Genomic DNA, 14573 nt, shown 5'->3' with positions numbered 1-14573 from the left:
GCCCTCTTTGAGGGGCAGCACATGAATCATTCACAGCCACTTAGCCTGGGCTCCAGGAGAGGGAAGGTGAGGAGGACTACAGTTGTGTGAAGAAGACTGGGGTTTGTGACTCCAGGGAAAGAGCTGACGAAACAGCTGCCAGGATCCCTGTGCTGAGTTCCTCTCCCAACTGCAGACACTATTGCTCTTGGGTGGAACACTCCCACCCTTACATCATCAGCTTGGGGAAATGCAATAGCCCCACACTCCAGACACTTTTCACCCTGAAGAGCTCATGCCCTATAGAAGACTCAGCTGCCTAAGCCCAAGATATAGAGAACTGAGTGGACACAGAAGATATCAGTGACTGAGTTGTGTGTCTCTGCATGTGAGGGGGTCATTCCCTCTACCTCCCTGGGATCCTGACTGGTGCCTAAAGATCCACTAGCCCCACCCTCCGAACTCCTTTATAGCCCACCCTTGCTGAGCTCAGGCTCTCCAGGAGGTCTGAGCAGAACCCAGGACAGAATGAGTTGTTTGGCTCTAGAATGGGGGATATGTTTTCCTCCAATGCCCAAGCAGTGCACGGCCCTTCATATGTCCAAAGCTTGGTCTGCTTGGGCCTGAAAAACTCTAGTGACCACACACTAATGACTCCTGGAGACTGTGACTTACCACAAAGATCAGCAGGCACTCAGCAGGAGGCAGCTAGAGTTGTTATACCCTTGGGGCTTTTGCTGAGTAGCCTCGGACCCAGCACAGGTACCGAGTTTGAACCTGTATCTATCTGGTGAACACCATTTTCCCCTTCCTGGTGACTCGCTGAGAATCTAATTTTGCTCCATAAAAAGAGCTAAAGTAAATGGAGGCAAGCACACTACCAGTTAGAGAGCCCCCACAAATGTTCATAAGGATGCTTAAAAACTTAGTGAGAATTCCAACAAAGAAATAGCAAGCATAAAAAAGCATATAAATCATAAAAAAATAACCTATCAGAAATTGAGAATACAATATCTGAAATGAAGAATACACTAGAAGAAATAAAGAGTAGGTTAGACAAAGCAAAGGATGGAGTCAGTGATTTGATTTGAAAGACAAAGTAGCAAAAAAGCAGAAAAAAGAAAAGTGTACTTAAATATATGAAGATATTTGTACTTAAATATATGAGGATACTCTAAAGGGATCATTGGAACAACATGACATGATATGTAACAACATGTGCATCATAAGGCCACCTGAAAGAAGAAGGAAGGAAGGAAGGAAGGAAGGAAGGAAGGAAGGAAGGAAGGAAGGAAGGAAGAAGAAGAAGAAGAAGAAGAAGAAGAAGAAGAAGAAGAAGAAGAAGAAGAAAAAGAAAGAAAGAAGAGGAAAGGAGGAGGAGGGGAGGAGGAGGGGGGAGGAGGAGGGGGAGGAGGAGGGGGAGGAGGAGGAGAAGAAGAGGAGGAGGAGGAGGAGAGAAAGAATGAAAGACAGTTAGTTATATACAAGGAAGTTCCCATAAAACTGTCAGTTGATTTCTCAACAGAAATTTTGCAGGCCAGAAGGAACTGGCATGAAATATTCAAAGTGATGAAAAGCAAGGACCTACCACCAAGACTACTTTACCCAGCAAGGCTATGACCTAAAACTGAAGGAAAAATAAAGAGCTTCCCAGACAAGAAAATGCTAAAGGAATTCATTACTACCAAATGAATATTATGAGAAATGTGAAAGGGTCTTCTTGAAGATGAAAAAAATAATATAATAGTTTTAAAGATTAAAATAGCAATAAATACATACCTGTCAATAATCACTAAAAATATAAATGGCTTAAATGCTCTGATCAAAAGACATAGGGTAACTGAGTGGATAAGAAAACAAGACTCACATATATGCTGTCTACGAGAGACTGATCTTAGAACAAAAATAAAGGATTGGAAAAGATTCTTTTGCAAATGAACATTTTTTAAATCTTGGATGCAATATTTATATCAGACAAAATAGTCTTTTTAAAAAAGGTTCTATAATAACAGACAAAGAGGACACCACATCACAATAAATGGAGCAATCCAACAAAGGATATAACCCTTGTAAATATCTATGCACTCAACATAGGAGCACCTAAATATGTAAAGCAAATTGTGATGGACATGAAGCAGGGAGAGGCAGTAATAGAGTCACAGTAGAAAATTTTAACACCCTTGACATCAATGGATAGATCTTCCAGAAAGAAAATCAACCAGGAAATAGCTGCCTTAAATGACATGCTTAAGCAGATGGATTTAACTGATCTCTCCAGAGCATTTTACCCCAAAGCAGCAGAATATACATTTTTTTAAGGTGCTCATGGAACATTTTCTAGACCATATGTAAGGACACAAAACAAGTCTCAGTAAATTTAAGGAGATTAAAATCATATCAAGCATCTTCTCTAATGACAATGTTATGAAACTAGAAATCAACCATAAGAAAAAAACTGAAAAACACACAAACACATGGAGGCTAAATAACACATTACTACACAATGAAAGGGTTAACAATGAGATCAAGGAAGAAGTAAAAAGATACCTTAGAATAAATGAAAACGAGAACACAACAACCCAAAATCTATGGGACACAACAAAAGCAGTCCTAAGATGGATATTCATAGCATTACAGGCCTACCTCAGGAAATAAGAAAAATCTCAAGTAATCTAAATTTACACTTAAAGGAACTAGAAGAATAACAACAAAGCCCAAAGTGAGTAGAACAAGGGAAATAATAAAGATAGAACCAGAACAAACAAAATATAGTATAAAAAATACAAAAGATCAATGAAACCAATAGCTGGTTCTTTGAAAAGATAAACAAGACCGATATACCTTTAACCAGGCTCATTAAGAAAAAAAAAGAGGATAAATAAGTAAATAAATAAAAGACAAATAAATAAAATCAGAAATGAAAGAAAAGAAAGTTGATACCACAGAAATACTAATAAGTATAAGAAAATATTATGAACAATTATAAGCCAGCAAATTGGACTGTGGAAAACATGGATAAATTCCTAGAAACATACATTCTTCCACCATTGAATAAAGAAGAAACAGAAAATCAGAACAGAATGACTACAACTAGAAATCAAAACTGTGATAAAAACTCCCAACAAACAGAAGTCCTGGACCAAATGGCTTCACGGGTGAATTTTACCAAACATTCAAAGAAGAACTAACATCTATCTTTCTCAAACTATTGCAAAAACTTAAGCAGAGGAAGACTCCCAAGTGTATTTTATGAGGCCAGAGTAAAAACAGATAATTCTAAAAACCAGATAAAGACACTATGAAGAGAAAAATTATAGGCTAATATCCCTAGTGAACATAGATGCAAAATCCTCAAGAAAATATTAGCAAACTGAATCCAGGAAAACATTAAAAAGATCATACACTATGATCAAGCAGGATTTATTCCTGGGCTGCAAGGTTGGTACAATATCCCAAAATCAATTAATGTGATACCCAACATAAACAAAATGAAAGATAAAAATCACACAGTCATATCAATAGATACAGAATAAACATTTGATATAATCCATCACCCATTTATGAAAGCAACTGTTGGCAAAGTGGGAATAGATAGAAAATATCTCAACATAATGAAGGCCATATATGATAAGGCCATAGCTGCCATCATACTCAATGGGAAAAAACTAAGTGCATTTCTTTTAAGTTCAGGAACAAGACAGAAATGTATATTTTCACCACTCTTATTCAACCTATTACTGGAAGTTGTAGCCACAGCAATCAGGCAAAAAGAAGTAAAAAGCATCCAAACTGGAAAGGAAGAAGTAAAATGGCCATTATTTGCAGATGACAGAATACTGTATATACACAATCCTAAAGATTTCACAAAAAAGCTAGACTCTAATAAACGAATTCAGTAAAGTAGCAAAATTCAAAATTAATATCCAGAAACTGGTTGCATTCTTATACACCAATAATGAACTATCAAAAAAGGAAACTCATCCCAGTCAGGGCACATGCCTGGGTTGCAGGCCAGTTCTCAGCAGGGGACTCACAAGAGGCAACCATACTTTGATATTTCTCTCCTTCCCTTACTCTCTAAAGATAAATAAATAATTTTTTTAAAAAGAAACTCAGAACACAATCCCATTTACAATTGCATAAAAAAATAAAATATCTAGGGATAAATTTAACCAAGGATGTAAAAGACCTATACTCAGAAAATTATAAGATGGTGAAGAAAGAAACTGAAAATGGTGTAAATATACTGTGTTCATGGATACAAAAAATTAACATCATTAAAACGTCCATACTACCCAAAGCAATCTATAGATTCAACTCAATTACTCATATACAGATATGAATGGAGTATTTCATAGGACTATAAAAACTAGAAAAAATATTCCAAAAATTTATATGATATCCCAAATAGCCACAACAGTCTTGAGAAAGAACAAAATTGGAGAAATCACACTACCTAATATCAAACTATACTACAAGTCCATAGTAATCAAAACAGCATGGCAATGGCATAAAACAGACATATAGATCAATGGAACAGAATAGAGAGCCCAGAAATACACTGACACCTTTATGGTCACTTAATATTTGACTGATGTGGCAAGACCTTAGAGTAAGGTAAAGATAACCTATTCAATAAATGATGTTGGGGAAATTAGACATATATGTGAAAAAAAGATAATACTAGGTCACCTTTTTATACCATATGCAAAAATAAACAGGGACTTCCAGCCAAGATGGAGGCATAGGTAGATACGCTTTGCTTTCTCACACAATCACAAGAAGGAAAACAATCAATTTTAAAATGAAAAACAACCAGAACTGCGATAAACTTGAACTGTATGAAAGTCTGGTACCCAAGGCATTAAAGAAACATTCATCCAGACTGGTAGGAGGGAAACAGATGGGAAGCTGGGATGGCAAGGATAACAGCATTGCAAGGCAGCAGCTGGTGGACTGGGCGGTCCCACATTTTCATGTGGATAAATCAGGAAGAACAACTGGGCAGCAAGACAGACAGTGCAACCCAGGGTTCCAGTGTGGGGAAATAAAGCCTCAAAATCTCTCACTGTGAAAGTTGGGGGGTGAGGGGGTGGTTTTGGCAGTGGGAGAAACTGCCAGTCTCACAGGAGAGTCCATTGGAGGAGCCCATGGAGCCCTAGAACATACACAAATCCACCCACCCAGTATTTAGCACCAGAAGAGCTCGATTCACTTGTGGGTACCAGAGGAAGTGACTGAAAGTGGGCAAGAACCAAGCAAGCGGCATTGTTTCCTCTCTGACTCCTCCCACACATATAGCACCACAACACAGTTGAAGTGGGTTGTCCCACCCTGGTGAGTGGGGACCTAAGGCTCCAGCCCTCACTACATAACAAGTGTCCTATGACAAACAAATACAGCCCAAATGAAAGAACAGATCCAAACTCCAAAAGAAGAACTAAGTGACAAGGAGATAGCCAACCTATCAGATGCAGAGTTCAAAACTGCATCTGGATACTCACAGAATTGATTGAATTTGGTCGCAAATTAGATGAAAAGATGAAGGCTACACAAACTGAAATAAAGAAAAATATATGGGAACCAATAGTGAAATGAAGGAAACCTTATGTTCAAATCAATGATTTGGAACATAAGGAAGAAGTAAACATTCAACTGGAGCATAATAAAGAAACAAGAATTCAAAAAAAGGAGGAGAGACTTAGGAACCTCCAGGACATCTTTAAACATTACAACATCCAAATTACAGAGGTGCCAGAAGAAGAAGAAGAGCAAGTAATTGAAAACTTATTTGAAAAAAAAAAACAATGAAGGAAAACTTCCCCAATCTGCTAAAGGAAATAGGCATGCCAATCCAGGAAGCTCAGAGAGTGCCAAAGAAGATGGACCCAAAGAGGAACACACCAAGACACATCATAATTACCTTAGCCAAGATTAAAGATAAGGAGAGAATCTTAAAAGCAACAAGAGAAAAGGAGACAGTTACCTACAAAGGAGTTCCCATAAGAGTATCAGCTGCTTTCTCAAAAGAAATCTTGTAGGCAAGAAGAGGCTGGAAAGAAATATTCAAAGTCATGGAAGGCAAGGACCTACTTCCAAGATTACCCAGCAAAGTTATTATTTAGAATGGAAGAGCAGATAAAGCACTTCCCAGACAAGGTAAAGTTAAAGGAGTTGATCATCACCAAGCTCTTAGATAAGTACCTTTAACATAAAATTAAAGATAACCTTTATGTTAAAGGTACTTATTTAAGAAAAAGAAGATAAAAAACATGAACAGTGAAATGACAAGTTAACAACTATCAACAACTAAACCTAAAAAACAAAAACAAACTAAGCAAACAACTAGAACAGGAATAGAATCACAGAAATGGAGATCACATGGAGGGTTATCAGTGGGGAGGTATAGAGTGGAGAATGGGGGAAAAGATACAGGGAATAAGAAGCATAAATGGTAGCTACAAAATATACAGGAGGAGGTTAAGAATAATATAGAAAATGGAGAAGCCCAAGAATTTATATGTATGACCCATGGACACTAACTAAGGGGTAGGAATGCTGGAGGGACGGGGTGAGGGCAGATAGAAATAAAGGGGAAAATGGGACAACTCTAATAGCATAATCAATAAAATATGCTAAAAAAGTAAACTGAAAATGGATTAAATATTTAAATGTAAGACTCAAAACATAAAATTCCATTAAAATCCTGGAAGAAAATATAGGCAGTAAAATTGCAGACATTTCTTGTAGCAATATTTTTTTATATATTTCCTTGGGCAAGGGAAAGAAGAAAAATTAAACAAAGGAGACTATGCCAAACTAAAAAGGGTTTGCACAACAAAAGAAACCATCAACAAAATGAAAAGACAATGAACTGAGTGGGAGAACATATTCACCAATGATACATCTGATAAGGGCTAATATCCAAAATTTATAAAGAACTTATAAAACTTGACACCAAAGAGATCCAATTAAAAATGGGCAAATGACCTGAATAGACACTTCTCCAAAGAGGACATTCAGATGGCTAATAGGCATATGAAAAGATGTTCAACATCACTAATCATTAGGAAAATGCAAATTAAAAACCACAATGAAATACTCACCTCACATCTGTAAGAATGGCTATCATGAATAAATCAATAAACAAGTGTTAGGGGGAATGTGGAGAAAACAAAACCCTTGTGCATTATTGGTGGGAATGCAGATTGGTACAGCCATTGTGGAAAACAGTATGGAAAAGTAAAAATGGAACTGCGTTATGACCCAGTGATTTCACTTCTGGGAATATATCCAAAGAAACCTGAAACACTCATTTGAAAGAATAACTGCACCCCTATGTTCATTGTAGCATTATTTACAACAGCCAAGCTATCGAAGTAGCCAAAGTGCCCATCAGTAGATGAGTTGATAAAAAAGCTGTGATACATTTACACAATGGAATACCACTAGCCCATGAAAAAGGAAATCTTACCTTTTTCAACTGCATGGATGGATCTGGAGGGTATTGTGCTAAGTGAAGTAAGTCAGAGATAGACAAATACCACATGATTTCATTTATATGTGGCAACTAATAAACAAAAATAAACTAACAAATAGAAAACAAGACATATAGACAGAGAACAGACCGACAGCTGTCAGAAGTCAGCTGAAGAGGGGTGAAGAGGGGTTGAGAGGCTGAGTGAAAATGGTAAAGGGATTAAGCAAAAAACCCCCACACAAAACAGAAAAACTCTCATAGACAGAGACAACAATTTGGTGATTACCAAAGGGAAAGGGGAGTGGGGAAAGGGAAAGGGTTTATAAATGGTGATCGAAGAAGACTTGACTTTGGATGATCTATAGTACAGATGATGTACTATAGAATTGTGTACCTGAAAGCTGTATAATTTTATTAAGTGAGGTCATCCCAGTAAATTCAATAAAATAAAAACATTATTAATTATTGATTCAATTTCTTTCATAGATATAGGCCTATTCAGACTCTGTATTTTATTTTATTTTTGTTATGTATGTTTTGGTAAATTGTCTTTTTCAAGGAATTGGTCCATTTTTCTAGGTTTTCCAATTTATGGACATACAGTTTTTCACTTATTATTGTTGTCACTTATTATTCTTTTAATATCCATGAGGTTTATAGTGATGTCCCTTCTTCCAATTCTGATACCAGTTTGTGTCTTCTCTGTCTTTTTCTTAGTTAGCTTAGATAGAACTTTATTCATTTTATTTATCTTTTCAATGAACAAGCTTTTGATTTTATTTATGTTCTCTACCCAGTAGAGTCTATTGATATCCTGTTTTCAAAATTATTGATTTCTGCTCTGATTTTTTATTTCTTTTCTTGTGCTTACTTTGGGTTTAATTTGCTCTTTTTCTAGTTTTCTTAGATAATTGATTTCAGATCTTTCTTTTCTAACATATGAATTTCATGCTATAAATGTCCCATCATGCTACATTCCATAAGTTTTGGTAAGTTATTTTTATCATTTTCATTTAGTTCAAATATGTTAAATTTTCAATTGAGATTTCTTCTTTCACTCATGCATTATTTAGAATTGTGTTGTTGATCTCCTAGTAGTCTGGGATTTTTTTAGATATCTTTCTAATACAGGTCCCTACATTAATTCCATTTTGGTCTGAGAACAGATACTGAATAATTTTTATTCTTTTAAAAATGTTTAGGTGTGTTTTATGGACATAAAATGTCTATCCTGGTGAATGTTCCATGTGAGCTTGAGAAGAACATATATTCTTCTGTGTCATATAAAGGATGTCTATACGAATATAAAGGAAGTCTATGGGAACTCATTATATCCATTTGATTAATGGTGTTATTGATTTCAACTATGTCCTTACTGATTTTGTACTTCATGAATCTGTCCATTCCTGGTAGAGGGCTGTTGAAATACTCAGCTATAATAGTAGATTCATCTATTTCCCATTGCATTTCTCTTTAAAATAAATTATATTTTACTGATTATGCTATTAGAGTTGTCCTAATTGTTCCCCCTTTGGCAGCCTCCACCCACCATCCCCCACCTCCTAGGCCATCCCCCTACCATTGTTCATGTTCATGAATCATGAATGTAAGGTCTTTGACTACTCCATTACCTATAATGTATGTTATATCCCCATGGCTATTCTACAACTACCTATTTGTACTTCTTATTCCCCTCACCTCCTCACCCATTCCCCCACACCCCCTCCCATCTGGCAACCATCAAAAAGTCCTCCATATTTGAACAACAATAAAATAATTTTAAAAAATAATAAATAATTTTTTAAAAAAAGTTCTCCATATCCATGATTCTGTCTCTGTTCTTCTTGTTTGCTTACTTTTTAAAAAGTAAGCAATGGTTGGTATATACATATTTTTACCATTTTATTGTTCATAGTTTTGGTCTTCTTTTTCTTAAGTAAGTCCCTTTAACATTTCATATAATAATGGCTTGTGATGATGAATTCCTTTAGTTTTTCCTTGTCTGGGAAGCTCATTATCTTCCCTTTGATTCTAAATGATAGCTTTGCTGGGTAGAACAATCTTGGCTGTAGGTCTCTGTTTTTCAGGATTTTGAATATGTCTTGCCAATCCCTTCTAGCCTGCAAAGTTTCTTTTGAGAAATCAGCTGACAGTATTATGGGAACTCTCCTGCAGGTAACTAAGTGCTATTCTCTTGCCGCTTTTAAGATTTTCTCTTTACCTTTAACCTTTGGCATTTCAAAAATGATTTGTCTTGGAGTGGGCCTCTTTGCAACCATTTTGTTTTGGGCTCTCTGTGCTTCCTAGATTTGCACGTCTATTTCCTTCACCAACTTAGGGAAGTTTTCTCTTTTTTTTTTTCAAACAGATTTCCAATTTCTTGCTCTTTCTCTTCTCTTGCTGGCACCCTATGGGGTGAATGTTGAATCTCTTTTTTTATTTAAATTTTAAAAATTATTTATTTATTTTTAAAGAGAGGAGAAGGGAAGGAGAGAGTGGGAGAGAAACATCAATGTGTGGTTGCCTCTCATGTGTCCACTACCAGGAACCTGGCCTGCAACCCAGGCATGTGCCCTGACTGGGAATCGAACCGGCGACCCTCAGCTTCACAGGCCCGTGCTCAATCCACTGAGCTACACCAGCCAGGGCTGGACCTCTTAAAGTTGTCCTGGAGGCTGCTTATACTATCCTCATTTTTTTGGATAGTTTTTTCTTCTTATTATCCTTATTGGTTGTTTTTATTTCCTTATGTTCCAAATCATTGATTTCATTTTGCGCTTCATCCACTCTACTGTAAATTGTTGATTCTGGGCTTCATACACTGTAAATTCATCTATTTATCTACTATAATTGTACTTTATTTCAATTAGTGCATCCTTCATTTCTCACTGGGTCTTTTTTATGCTTCTGAGGTCCTGACTAAGTTCCTTGAGCATTCTTATAACCAGTGTTTTGAACTCTGCATCTAATAGATTGCTTATCTCCATTTTGTGTTGCTCTTTTTCTGGAGTTTTGATCTGTTCATTTGGGCCATGTTTCTTTGTCTCCCTGTTTTGGCAGCCTCCCAGTGTGTTTCTATGTATTAGAGCTGTTTTGACTCTGTGTCTTGGTAGTGTGGCCTAATGTAATAGATGTCCTGTAGGGTCCAGTGGCACAGCCTCTCCTATCACCCAACCTGGGTACTTGAGGTGTACCCACTGTGTGGGCTGAGTACACCCTCATCATGTAGTTGAGCCTTGGTTGCTGTTGGCAGATCATTTGGAGGGGTTTACCCAGCCCAGTCAGCTACAAAGATGGCTGTGACCACTTACTACCAACCTCTGCCCTGTTTGAAGGATTTAACTGTGCAGGGGCAGGGTGGTGGTGCTCCTATATGGTCTGTAGCTGTCTATTGAGCGCTCTGGCCCTGGGGTTTTTCAGGTAGTGCAGGCCAAGGTTAACCCCAACCTGTGTTTTGCCCAAGGCTACCCTACATGAGCTAAAAAGCAATCTGAGACGGCTGCTATTTTTGTTGAGCATGGAGATTTCCAGGTGAATCCAAGCTATGAACCTAGACTGGCTGCTGTTAGATTTAGGCCTGGGGCTCACTGCTATTGCTTGTTTGAGAGGACTCAGGAAATTGTACAACACAGGCCAAGACTGGCCATTCACATGGAAAAGCAGCTTGGGTGGGCCAGGAAGTTGGGTGGGGCGGAGTCTCTGGGGGTCTCCAAGGTGGGTCAAACAGTGTTACCCAGGTTGATGGAGTCTCAGATATGGCACCAGTTTGCTGTCTCTGTGGCTGTATGGGAGGAGGGTTTAGAAAAGAGACAATGGCCTTTGTTTGCCTTGATGCCAGACACTTCAGTTTCTCCCAGTATGCCACTAGTGCCTTTCAAGCTACTATCCTGGTAATGTAGCTCAGAAGAAGTAAGTAGGTGAGTCCTGATGTGGGTTAAGAACTGCTTGGGGCTCCAGCAGTTTCTTCCACCAACCCGATCCCTGCTGGTTTTTGCAGCCAGAAATTGTGGGGACTTACCTTTCTGGCCCTGGGACCCTGGGCTGGGGGTCTCGATGTGGGGCTGAGATTCCCTGCCCATGAGAAATCCCACCCAAATTTTTATCCATGACACATAGGTGTGGGACCAGCCCATTCCATGTCTCTGCCCCTCCTACCAATTTGAATGGATGTGGTTTCTTTAACTCTGTAGTTGTCAGACTTCCATTTGACTAATTTCTGAGAGTTATAAGTGCTGGTTTTCTATTTTAGTTGTCATTTTGATGCGGTTGTGGAAAGAGGAAAGCCATGTCTGTCTACATGGCCATCTTCACCAGAAGTTTCTTATTGCATTTCTTTCAGATTTTGCCTCATGCATTTTACATTGTTCTTAGATGCATACATATTACAGATTGTTATGTCATCTTTGAGAGTGACCCCTCTGTCATTATGAGATACTCCTTTTTATTACTGACAGTTTTCTTATTCTGAAGTCTGCTCTGAAATTAAGAGTGCTGCTCATACTTTCTTTTACTAGTTAACATGTTATCTTTTTATTTTTAATCTATGTGTCTTTTACTTAAAGATAGTTTCTTGTAGACAACAAATAGTTGTTTTGTATTTTAACCCACTGTGACAGTCTCTTTCTTTTAAATAGTGTATTTAGACCATTGACATTTAAAGTGATTATCAATACAGTTGGACTACCATGTTACTGTTTTCTATCCATTGCCATTGTTATTTGTTCACATTGTTGTCTTCCACCCTATTTCTGCCATTTGTGGTTTTAATTGTGTAGTTTATATTATTCCATTTTCTCTCTTTTCTTGGCATAGCAGTTACACTTCTTTCCTTTAACATTTTTCATTGTCACCTGTAAATTTGCAAAATGCATTTTCAATTAATCCAAATCCACTTTCAAATAATACTATACCACTTCATAGATAATACAAGCATTTTAGAATAACAAAGTATCTCTAATTCCTTCATCCTGTTCCTGTATCACTGCTGTCGTTCATTTCACTTATAAACTATAATTATCAAATTAATTGTTACTTTCAACAATTTTGTTAGATCAACTAAAAATAAAAAGTTTTTATTTTACCTTTACTTACTTCTTCTCTAATGCTCTTCATTTCTTCATGTAGATCTGAGTTTCTGACCTAATCATTTTCCTTCTTTCTGAAGAACTTCTTTTAAAATTTCTTGTAAGACAGTTCTTTTAACATCAAATTCCCTCAATGGTTTTTGAAGGGTACTTTTGCTGGATATAGAAATCAAGGTTGGTAGATTTTTACTCTTAAAATGTTAAATGTTTTACTCAACTTTCTTATTGCATGCTTTCTGAAGTCAGATGTAATTCTTTGCCTTATGTAAGATTTTCCCCCCTCTTATTTCTTTCAGGATTTTTTATTTTTGACTTTTTGTGGTTTAATATAATATGCCTAGGTGTAGTTTTATTTTGGCATTTATCCTGCTTAGTGTTCTAAGCTCCTAGTATCTGTGGTTTGGTAACTGACATTAATTTTGGGAAATTCAGTCATTGATACTTCAAATATTTGTTCTGTTACTGTCTCCTTCTCCTTCTGTTGATCCCATTACATGTACATTACACTTTTGTAGTTTTCCCACTGATCTTGGATAGTGTGTTATATTTTTTTTAGTCTTTCTCTCTTTGCTTTTCAGTTTTGGAAGTTTATATTGACATTTTCTTTGTCAGGTAAATTCTTTGGATAATTTCATAAGTCACTGGGTGACTCTAAAAAAAGACTGTGGTCATGAATGGATGAATAGCAACAGCTTCTTGTTGTTTAAATGCTCTGAAAAAAGAAGCAAGGGCATTTCCCACATCTGTGATTGTTCTAACCACTTGGTGGGCAATCAAATTTAGTGGCATTTCATCTCAAATGTCAATAAGCTCACCAATTATTTCATCTAGTGTACTGATGAGCTCATTACTTATGTGTTTTTGGTCTCTGGCATTTTTTTGATTCTTTCCTATAATATCCATCCCTCTGCTCATGTTACCTATCTCCTTTTGCATGTTGTCTTTTTCTCCTAGACTCCTTAGCATGTTAGTCATAGTTATTTTAAACTTCTGGTCTATCTCTGGCTGGTGTGGCTCAGTGGGTTGAGTGCTGGCCTGTGAACCAAAAGGTCATTGGTTTGTTTCTCAGTCAGGGCACATGCCTGGTTATGGGCCAGGTCCCCAGTGGGGGACACGCAAGAGGCAACCACACATTGATGTTCCTCTCCTTTTCTTTTGCCCTCCCTTCTCCTCTTTCTAAAAATAAATAAAGAAAATCTATCTTTAAAAATTTCTCATCTAATAATTCCAACATTCCTGACAAATCTGATTTTGGTTCTGATGTTTGCTCTGTCTCTGTAAACTATGTGGACTTTTGCTGTTGTTTTTGCCTTTTTGCATGCCTTATAATTTTTTTTGCTGAAAGCTGGACATAACGTATGGGGTAAAATGAGCTGTATAGTAAATAGGCCTTAGTAATAATGTGGTAGTAAGTTGTGGGGGATGGGGTGCTGTTCTATAGACCTATGATGAGGTCTCAGTCTTATAGTGAGCCTGTGCCTCCAGGTTGTGAGCTTCCGAAGTGCTTCTCAGTCCCCTCCCCTAGCCTTAGGTGGGACAGGATGGCTAGAGAGGGGTGAAGTTGAGTATTTTCCTTCCCTTGTATCAGTTAGATGATGATAAACCTCCAACAGATTAGGTACTAGTAAAATAGTCTCTTTAACACATAGGCAGATCCTGGGTGTTGAGTTTAGAGAGATTTGAAAAGCCATAGGAAGGAAGGAATACAGGGCATGCTCTGATTGGGGGGGTGTTATCCATTCTCCCTATCTGGGACCAGGGTCATACATTCTGGGTCTGGTGCTGAACCAATGCATTGCCATGGTTACTGCACTTCACTGCCTCTATTTTAATTTCTGGCTATTGGCATCCTGCAATCCTATATTTCAGGGTCTATAAGAATCATAACAAATCAAGGAGGCAGAAGTTTTCATGACATATGACAGTAAATATTATAACCTAAAACCTATAAGTTCATAAAATTAATTAAACTAATCAGTTTTAAAAACTAATTGTTGCTATTGTTGGACAAGAAGCTTAAACCCCACAAA

This window comes from Sturnira hondurensis, unplaced genomic scaffold, assembly GCF_014824575.4.
Source record: "Sturnira hondurensis isolate 20B ecotype Veracruz unplaced genomic scaffold, ASM1482457v3 Scaffold0020119, whole genome shotgun sequence".
Lineage (NCBI taxonomy): Eukaryota > Metazoa > Chordata > Mammalia > Chiroptera > Phyllostomidae > Sturnira > Sturnira hondurensis.
The sequence above is the reverse complement of the archived record's forward strand: the minus strand, read 5'-3'. Positions refer to the sequence as shown.